The sequence below is a fragment of the Microtus ochrogaster genome, chromosome 1 (assembly GCF_000317375.1).
Source record: "Microtus ochrogaster isolate Prairie Vole_2 chromosome 1, MicOch1.0, whole genome shotgun sequence".
Taxonomy (NCBI): domain Eukaryota; kingdom Metazoa; phylum Chordata; class Mammalia; order Rodentia; family Cricetidae; genus Microtus; species Microtus ochrogaster.
Genome location: NC_022009.1, coordinates 93,147,986 through 93,157,873, shown reverse-complemented (window position 1 = coordinate 93,157,873; position 9,888 = coordinate 93,147,986). Strand labels below are relative to the sequence as shown.

Sequence of the window (9,888 nt, the reverse complement as noted above, 5' to 3'; positions counted from 1 at the left end):
AAAAAAAAAAAAAAAAAGATAATGGAAGAAAAAAAAAAAAAAAAAAAAAAAAACAATCCCCAAACCAAAGGCCAGTGAAGTAGATGTGGAGTGAGCGCTGTTTGAAATACACACTGCTGTGTGGCTAAACATGGTGAGCAAGATCTGGCTGGAGAAGTAAGATAAGTGGAAAGCCCTAAGGCAGTTGTAGATATTTTATTGGTGTTCCTTTTTGGCAGAGGAGATCCAATTGTAAATGTTTATGGAATAACGATCGACTTGGCTTCTTCCCCTGGCAGCTGGGACCACTTAACACCTACCTGCAGGTCCAATCTTATCTCCACTTTCTTGGCTAGCTTTGGCTAGGCAAGGCTGAATCCAGTAACCAGTCATCTAGCGTCAAGCCAACCTTGTTGGTAGACAGGGTCTGACACTCTCTGGGCTTCGTTTTCCAGAGTAAAGTTGTTCAATGTGTCAGTGACTAGAGAGTCTGTGGGCTGCCTTGAGTGTGGTTAGGAAGGATACAGCATCCCATCTCTGACTTGCTGAGGCCACAGCTCCTCTAGATAAAGGAGCCCCTACCCTCTTTGTCCTGGATCTCTGCCCACTCTCTGATGCCCAAGTCCTTCCACTTCCCCAGCTGTTTCCTCTTGGGTACTAGTCTGAAGTGTGTTTATACAGAGGCCGTTCTGTCTCTTAAGCCTGACTTTCTTAATGACTTTCTACGTACCATGGGTTGAACATTTTTAACAAGCATGGTGTTTTAATATTAAGAAAATACTGAGTTATTGATTGCTAAACATGGTAGCAAATGGACAAATGTTTTACAAATGCTTCAACACTTTTTAAAAGGAGAACCTTAAAACATCTGAAACTATAACAAATAATAAGAGTTCACCGATTCTGGATGAACAGTAAGTTCCTACCCTACTTTGTTTTTCTTTACCCTGTGATGCCATTTGCAATACGAAACCAACTTGCCCTCTCTGTGATACAAAAATCCACATCCCCACACAATTTATCACTCAGCTTTACACACTTGCATGAAAGCCACTCATGGAACCCAGTCTAAGGGTATAGAATCTGATATTGAAGAATGCCTTTCAAGTTGAGAATTCCAGTGTTAGCTTTATGTTCCCAAATGGTTGGTGTTAGTGACTTGGCTCCACGATGTCCTTGTAAACACAAAAGCTGCCTCCAGATCTGAGATGTTTTTCCCCCACAAGAGACAAGTATAAGTCTCATGAGGGTGTATTCCCGCTAACATTTTCCTCTCCTCCCCGAGTCTTGCTGAGAGATTCTAATTGACGGACAGGAGATAACTTCTGACTAGAAACTATTTGCCCCTAGATTACACAGTTCTTCTAGGTTGTGTCATAGGGACAATTTCACAGAGCGGGCAATGTCTGTGCTTCTATTCTAGTGTGGTTGCCAAACCTATTGACAGGTGGGAAAGGACCTAGAAACCTGTGGAATATTTTTCGAGCATTTATGTTCATAACCTTCTTGTGCCACCCTATTCTTTCTACCCATCTTCCTCTTCCATTATAAATGGGGAAATAAAAGCACAAATCGTTACTAAAGCATCCAGAGAAGCTGCAGAGATGAAAGCAGAACTGGAGGTAACAGTAGATGAAGATGCATAGCTGGAAACACGCACAATAATTTCTTTCAGGTATTTTTCTGTCTTAGGTTGATTCTTTGGGTTCGTCTTTTGTTTTACTTGCTGTTGTCACAAGAAAGCCGCAGACAAATGAAGTTTTATTCACACAGACCTAGAAGGGTGTTTTTGACATGGTGGCTTCTCCAGCGCAACCCTTTGTCTTTCATTGTGAGTTTTTCTGTGATAAAATAACAAAACCGAGCTTGAATTTTTAGGAAGAGGAACATTTCAATCTTTGAAGAGTTTTAAACCAACTTACTTTAAATAATTGCTTAAGTCTAGCTTAGAATTCAGCTATCATGTGTGTTGGAGATTCATGACAGTTCTAGTAGTGGAAATTAGATATTGGGATAAAGTATATAGATTATGTACTATAGTCCATAAAAAGTAAATGGGTTAAAAAAATGAGAAATACTAAGTACAGTGATTCATATAAACAACAAATGTTTGTCTGTCTGAGAATATCATTCATGGGTAAGATGAAAAATTCCCCAGTATGTTAGAAAGGAAAAAATAGAATCTATTTATAGTTCCTGGAAAGTTAGAGACCAGGAATGGGTCTGAGTCACTATCTGAGAAACTGCTTCCTGAGCAGTTCATCTGTCTCTGCCAGGGAAGCAGTGGTGACCCCAATAACCCCAATCCTCCACCCCCTGCCTTTCTTGAGACAATATTGCCCAAGAGCAGCATAAACACACACACACACACACACAAACACAAACACATGCGTGCGTGCGCACTCTCTCTCTCTCTCACACACACACACACACAGACAGAAGCAAGTAACCTGATAATTTGTTATGATACCTAAGAGAGAAAATGCAGAAACATACAAAACAAAAACAAAAACAAACCAGAATAATGAGAAGGAGATTGTTCATTCTGACGTATAAATCGGGTGAATCAGTTCTTTACTGGAGGACTTTCCAGAATGACCCAACTCAAGATGTGTCACTAAGGCTGTAAAGGTCAGCATGGTCACCAGTGAAACCAAGAATCATTTCCACATGACGATCAAAATTGTTGGAGCTTCAGGACTTCGGGTCAGGCACCAGCCGCTTTCACCTGATGGGGATGGTTTTCCCTGATAGGCTAATGACCCTCCAGAGGATGCTTATCAAGGGAGTCCCACCAGAGGCTAGCTAGTATTGCTCTGTTTAAAGGAACAGCCTGTTTTCCAGAAATTCTTTACTAGGACAGTTTGCACAGTCTAGAATGTCTTGAGTGTCTTTCTGACCATCACATACTTACTATGTCAAATGGTGATTTACTGTGTATGGCTTCCCACACGGGCAATTGTTCAGCTCTTTTTCTCTCAACCCAGTTCCTTTGGAAGACAACAGTACCAAGTGAGCCATGTTCAGTCTCACCAAAACCCTTTGAGCTATTTTATTGTTTGTCCTAATATTCTAAGCCCTGTCTTATGCTACAGAACTGGTATTTGGGCCTAGATATATTGGACTGTGGAAGGCTACATAAGTAATAGCTACAAGTTAAGAAATTTGGGTCACCAGATACTTGAATAAATTTATTTAACCTATTTGGAAGAGAGATTCATTTCCTTTAAATGTATTTGTGAAAAACTCCCAAGGCGTATTCCTAATAAAACTGGGTATACAAAGCAGTCCACACAGCACCTGGCACACAGTGGTCTTTGACAGTGACAGCTAACAAGGCTGTTCACAGAGGCTCCATACAGTGTTCTTAGTAATTGTGAAGGTCTTTACTCATTGCTTTTCTTACACTTGCTGCATACTGCAACCTTTGAATACTGTGGCTATTACCTTCTAACCAAATTATATCAAACTTTCATAACATTAGAGACTTTGAATGACACTTCATACGATTAATAAAATGTAAGCAAAGATAAGAAAAGGTTAAGGGTATAGAGATAACTATTTAAAAGGTAATTTGATCCTATGTTAATTTAACAACATAGCAAAAATGTCATAGGGTATGAGTTCCCTAGACATGGTGTCTTGGCCAGCTTTATAGTATCACTATGAGTTTTTCCTGAGGAATGAGCCTTAGACCCGACCAGAAACTGGTTGTATTCCTACTCAGAGGAGTGTGCCACAATTGCCCTCATGGGCATATCTTTCTTGCCAGACTCTTAACTATGGTAGCTGTCAGGATGCAAAGGCACCTGTGCCTGACAATGAGAGTGATTCTCGTGATGGGGAGAAGTTAGAAAGTAGGCATGGTCAAGATACAATTCTCAAATAATAATTTTAAAATGTTACTTTAAGAATAAATATATGGTGATAGCACACGCCTTTAGCCCCAGTCCTTGAGAGGTGAATTCAAGGCCAGTCTGGTCTATAGAGCTAGTTCTAGAGCAGTCAAGGTTACACAAAGAAACCATGTCTTAAAAAAAAATAATAAACAAATATTTAAATAAATAAATAAATAAATAAATGACAAAAAGTCTAGAAGGAATAAAAAATAAGATAATAATAAGAGTTTATAGTATTACTTCCAATCTTTAGATAGAAAATAAGGTCTTGGAAATAATTGGTTGATATTCAATGTAAAGTCATGAACAACATGAAGACATTGAATAGCACATAGATGGATGAATCCTGCAAGAACCTGTTAGACAGCACAGGTTCCTCTGCTGATGGCCTGGGCTGCTTCCTTGGTGTTGGTTTTAACCTGGAATTTCTTAGTGGATATTTGGTAATACAGCCTATGGATAGATACTAGTTATTGTTTCTGAACGGATATGGCTTTTATGTTGTCGCCGTAGGAGAAGCTTCCTGGTAGAGGAGTCTTCAGGGGACTCAATTTTTGTGGTCTTGTCTGTGGGTGTTGGAGTCACATGTTTGGTCACTCATTCTGCCTCATCCCAGAAGGAAGAATTTAAATAAGTCAGTTCACCCCCTTTAACTCTCAGGTGCAGTGGATTTTCTCCAACTATAACCCAGGTGTAGCAATATTTACCTTATGCTCTTGCTATGAGGGTTAAAGGAGACGAATTTGGGCCTGAGATGAAAATGGAATAATGCATAGATTGCAGAATTCTGAAAAGTTAAAGGTTAATTTTATTCTACAAGAATATAGCAAAATACAAAGTACCAGACCACTTTCGTCTCAGCGGTGAAATGAATTGTTAATATCATTGGAATTCTCAGTGTATATGGTTATAGTATTTTAGAGATTTAGACACTTTAAAAGACTGTCCACATATGAGAAAGTTAAGAGGATAAATTTTCTGAAAAGTCAGCACAGTTGTGTAGAATAAAATGAACTGGGTTTCCAAAGCCTGGTTAGGGAGTCAGGGGACCACCGCTGTCCTCTCTGCTTTTCTTAAAGTTATTTTTATGCTTAAATCAAGTTAGAGTGAAAGAAAAAAGAGAAAATCAGCCCAATTCACCACAGATGACACACTGAGCCAAAGGTGACTCAGTTTTGCTCTGGAGCTGCTGTCTCAAACTAATTCACAGTCTTTCCCCATGGGGATCCAAATACTACAGATGGAGGGTAAATTTATTTTAAATGCTTGGAAAACAGTTTTGTGCACATGTATTTTTTTTTCCCTTCCATGCGTACTCTTGGGACTTTACAGTACTTATTTCCAACACTTGTTTTCAACATTTTTGTGGTTTTCGTGTTGCACTCTTGCAAGTTTGTGGACTGAGAAGAATTAGAAATCGTAACTGTGGCAGAAAAGCCAAAAGGGAGACTATTCAACTTGGGGAATTTGTGAAATGCCCTTTATCTGAACACACGCCTCGGGCTGGCATAGAATAAACACTGCCAGGATTGCTCTTGACGTATGACTTGTCATGCTCGGCTCTGCAAAGCAGGATATTACAAAAAAGTAAAAATAGAATCAGATGTTTTGTTTATTACAGACAAGTGAGAAGGCCCCGTCTCTGTGTGTGTTTGTGTGTATGAGTGTATGTGTTTGTGTGCCTACGTGTTTGAATGTGTGAGACTCGGTGTGTTTATATGGTGTGTTCCACTGCCTCTGGGAAAGCCTTGGATATTGACGGTGGTGGAGCTGGCTGTCAGGCTATGGTAGCAGCTAGACATCTCAAACATTGGAAGACTAGGAACAGAATGGCCTTCACTGACTTTTGATTCTCAGAAATGATTTTGCATGAAGACAGTGCCATGCAATAGGAAAATTACTTTGGCAATTTTCAGATCCTGCTGGATCTGATTAAAGTTTAACATTTGACATTTGATTCCAAATGATCCCAACTGACATTGTGTTAATGAAGTGAAGTAGAATCTAGGTGTACTCATGAAAGAACCCAAGAAAACAGGTGATTTTTGAGATCATGTGGAATTTTTGAGATCCTTTTATTACACGGACAAAAGGACAAATGCCCAGAAAATTAACAGAATTACTCAAGGATGCTTAGGATGATAAAAAGAGTACATTTAATGATAAAATTGCAATCTGAATGTAATCATACCATTCATTGATATACTGTGTTGAAGGACAAACATGTATATAACCATGTGATGCTTTCTAATGGGGCCATGCTCTGAGAAAGGTATGTAGGATGGTGTCACTGTATCATCACAGTGCCCCTGAGGAACAAGGTAGTGAAGTTTACCACTTGCGGGGACCCCTGGGTGGAGGAAACACAAGATGCTCATGACACTGATGCTGAAGCTGTGCCAAAGCAAATCATTTTATAAAGAACCTTCTTTTTTGCTATAAGGAGAAGGAGTACAGTCGGAAATAACAGTAAAAAGCACAGCACAGGAAAGAAAGAAATATAAAGCAGTTGATCATTACATTGATACATGCTGCTGTTCATAGTTGCGTGGGGTGCTGTGCTTTTGTGGAACTGGCAGCGTGTTAGACTTGTCTACCTCCCAGTTCCCAGTTGGACCACACCGTAATGTTCAATGCTGTGACGTCATCAGGAGATGGGAATTATTTGGTTCTGCTGGGATCTTTCGGAACCACTACCCTATGATCTATTAGTGGCTACAACCTTATTATCTCTAGTGGATGGATGTGCTACCATAAAAAGTGCATATGCCTCTTCCTGCATGCGATCTGCCTGCCTCCTTTCTTGCTTTTGCTATTACTGGTATCACCATTGGATGACGACTCTGGGAAGTGCCCAGACTACCTCTACTACAGGAGAGAGCCACTCTTTTCTGTGAGCTGTGATGTGGAAGGAGAAAGTGCAGGTGTTGCTGACAAAAGTGGTAAATGTCTGATGATCTTCTGCTACTGATGCTATGTGTGTACTGATAGTGTTTTTATTTTTAAAGAGCAAGTTTGGAGCTGAAGAGATGGCACAGTGGTTAAGAGCTCTGAGTGTCCCTGCAGGGGACTTGGGTTCAGTTCCCAGTCCCTAACACCATGAAGCTGACAGCTGCCTATAACTCTAGTTCCTGAGGCTCCAGTGCTCTCCTCTGGCCTCTAGGCACTGCGTGCCCATGGTGCATGCAAACTCACACAGGGACACACACAAAGACACAAGTAAAAATAAATGAAAATCTTAAAAAGAACTTCTAGGGCTAGAGAGAAGGCTCAGAGTTAAGACCACTTGGTCTTACAGAGGACAAGAATTAGTTTCCAGTACTAATAGCCTTTGTAACTCCAGTTTCAGGGTATCTGATATCTCTTCTGACAGGCTCCTACACGCATGTGGTCTACATACATTAACTTAGACACACACACATATTCATAAAGCAAAAGAGATATTTTTTTTAAAAAAAGGTTACATCCTCCTGTGTCTAAAGACAGATCCTTATTAAGCAATGTATCCCTTTAAGCTGTTTTAGCTATTTCAGAATATAAAGTTGAACTACTATTGATTTTCTTTGAACCTACCTAGAGATGAGAATATTTTTTTATACATAGACTGTTCTTCTATTCTTTCTATGGGATAGTCTTTGGGAAAACAGCTTAAGCACAGAGAAATCCTTGGCTTGAGTTGTTATTTTCCCTCCAAATACTGCTTTGCTAAAGCTGAGTTAAAAGAAGATGGAGAATGGCCAGTGAGATTCTCGTTGGTGTTGACTGCCGAACACAGTGTAAAATCATGCTGTCCTAACTGTCTAGCTCCCAGCTCCCTCTGACTCCAGAACACTGAAATCAGACATGCAAAAAATTCTGCCTCCTCACTTTGTAGCCTGATGTTGCTTTGGAACTCTGATACATCCCTCACTAAACAGACTTTAACCTAGAAGTTAAAAAATTGTTTGCTCAGAGAATGGGCATGCGTCTCTCAGGTGACTCACATGGGAAGTGTGGTGGCCCAGAAGACTCATTGCTTCCTTTATTTTGTGTCCCTGGGGAGAGCTCAGGATGTGAAACTAAAACAAAACAAAAAAAAATGAGCGTCAGGGGACTCGTGGAAAGATGTGGCCAGAGTCCACTGCCGCCCAGGAAGTTTAGGAGGACGGCTACGGTCATTGAGATCAGTCATCCGCAAGCTGCGCCTTGAAGAGCCCAGGTCTCATCCCTCACTGGTAGGAAAACATTCATCTACAGTTGTCACTAGACTAACCCTGCAGGAAACCCGAGCTGAACTCCTTGGAGGTGGAATAGTAGCAGAAAACATGCTCATATAATTTTGCCACCTCAATTGCAATTTGGTAAAAGACTTAATCTAGGAGTCGGTGACTCCTAGATAAAATGCTTGCTTAGCATGCGGGAAGCTCAGGGTAGGACCAGGCATGGTGGTTCATGCCTATAATCCCAACATTCAGGAGGCAGAACTTGGAGGATCTCTGGCTAGCAGAAATGCATAGTCAATCAGTGAGCTACAGGTTGTATGAGAGACACTGTCTCAGAAAAGTAAGATGGAAAGTGATAGAGAATACTGACCTCTGACCTCCATATGTGTCCACATGGGGAATGTGTCCATCACCTACATAAAATAAATGAACTGAGAAAAATATGAGAATAGATAAACAAGTCTGGGGTTCTATCCTTGAGTATGATTTGAGGGGGGGAAAGGATAGGAACCATTGATGTAGGCAAAAGGGGAGAGCGTTGGCCAAAGCCCTGTTGGAGGTGAGATTTAAATACTTGTGCAGTGAAAAGGTTGCATTGGACAACCCCCAGTATTCTTGCTAGTGCTGCCTCCGTGGTTCTGGAGAGAGTGGGAATGGCTTAACCAAAAGGGAGACTGTCCAGCCCGGTACTGTGAACTTGAACCTGTTTGACTGCTCAAGACAATGTATTTTCTCTAAACTTTGCAGACAAGCAGCAACCTTGGCAGCCAGGGAGCTTGGTGTGCAGCATCTGGGCAGGGTTTGGATGGGAGACCCAAGTTCAATGTCAGTGACGTGTTTACAGTTCGTTCCCATGTGCTTTGCAGGTGTGTGATGTCACTCCCCGTGACTGATGTGGATCCTGGGAACAGTGGCAGGAGACTGATAGCCCGCCTTTAACCCTTTCCAAGGGAGCCATCTTGCAGGCAGATGCTGACCACCATGCCTATGCATCTCTTAGAAGGCTGGAGGTGAGCACACTTTTGCTCACGGAGGCCTGCACGTGAGAACACACCGCTGTAAGGGCTCAGGAAAACACAGGGAGGCTGACTCAGGAAGACAGGATGCCAACAGCCTCCCTCAGCTGCCTGGGATGGTGCACTAACAGGAGAAGCCGCTTTATTCTCTTGTTAGTCTGTATTCCAAACTTTTTAGTTCTAGAGCTGGAAAATCTTGGGAAAATGCGAGAATAAGCTTCTATTGTAGGAGAGAAGCCCTATTAAAGGGACAGTTCCCCAATCCACTGGTGTAAATTAGACGGCAGAAAAGCATTTTCAAACTGCTTCCGGGGGCAAAATGTTTCCATGTTTTCCTTGCTAATAGCCTGCTGCTTTATCCAGCGCAGGCCCCCCACCCATCCATGGCAACTGCAAAGTTGCCGCTCTGCAGTTTCTAAGCGGAGTGTGCCTTTAGCTCATGCATATTCTGGAAAGTTAAATCAGACACTGGGTGCAATACTGAAACAATTTAGGATGGCTACAAAAATGTAGCTGAGAGTTGATTACAGGTCTCGGGATACAGTCCTGGGTTTGGTCCCGAGCAATACACACAAGCAGATGTGGCAATCCAGCACCCTGGAGGTGGCAGCAGGAGGAGCAGAAGTGCAAGATCATTCCTGGCTACAGAGCCAAGTCCAGCCTACCCAGGCTCCCTCTCAACAATAAACAAACAAACAAATACTAAAGGGTGTCCTACCATCTGTACAGTGTGTTTCTTACAATGTGTGTGCACACAGCGGTGTAAGCTAAAATGTGAGTAATTGGTTTTAG

At 41.6% G+C, this 9,888-nt stretch overlaps 1 long non-coding RNA gene across 1 annotated transcript in view; it reads left to right on the top strand.

The window, feature by feature from the left end:
* LOC101984990 overlaps positions 1–9,080 on the top strand; it is a 10,457-nt gene extending 1,377 nt beyond the window's left edge. The window contains exons 2-3 of the long non-coding RNA XR_001229045.1: positions 1,403–1,654; positions 8,947–9,080. This is a non-coding gene — a long non-coding RNA (uncharacterized LOC101984990). The remainder of the gene's footprint in view (positions 1–1,402; positions 1,655–8,946) is intronic.
* The last annotated feature ends 808 nt before the right edge of the window (positions 9,081–9,888 follow it).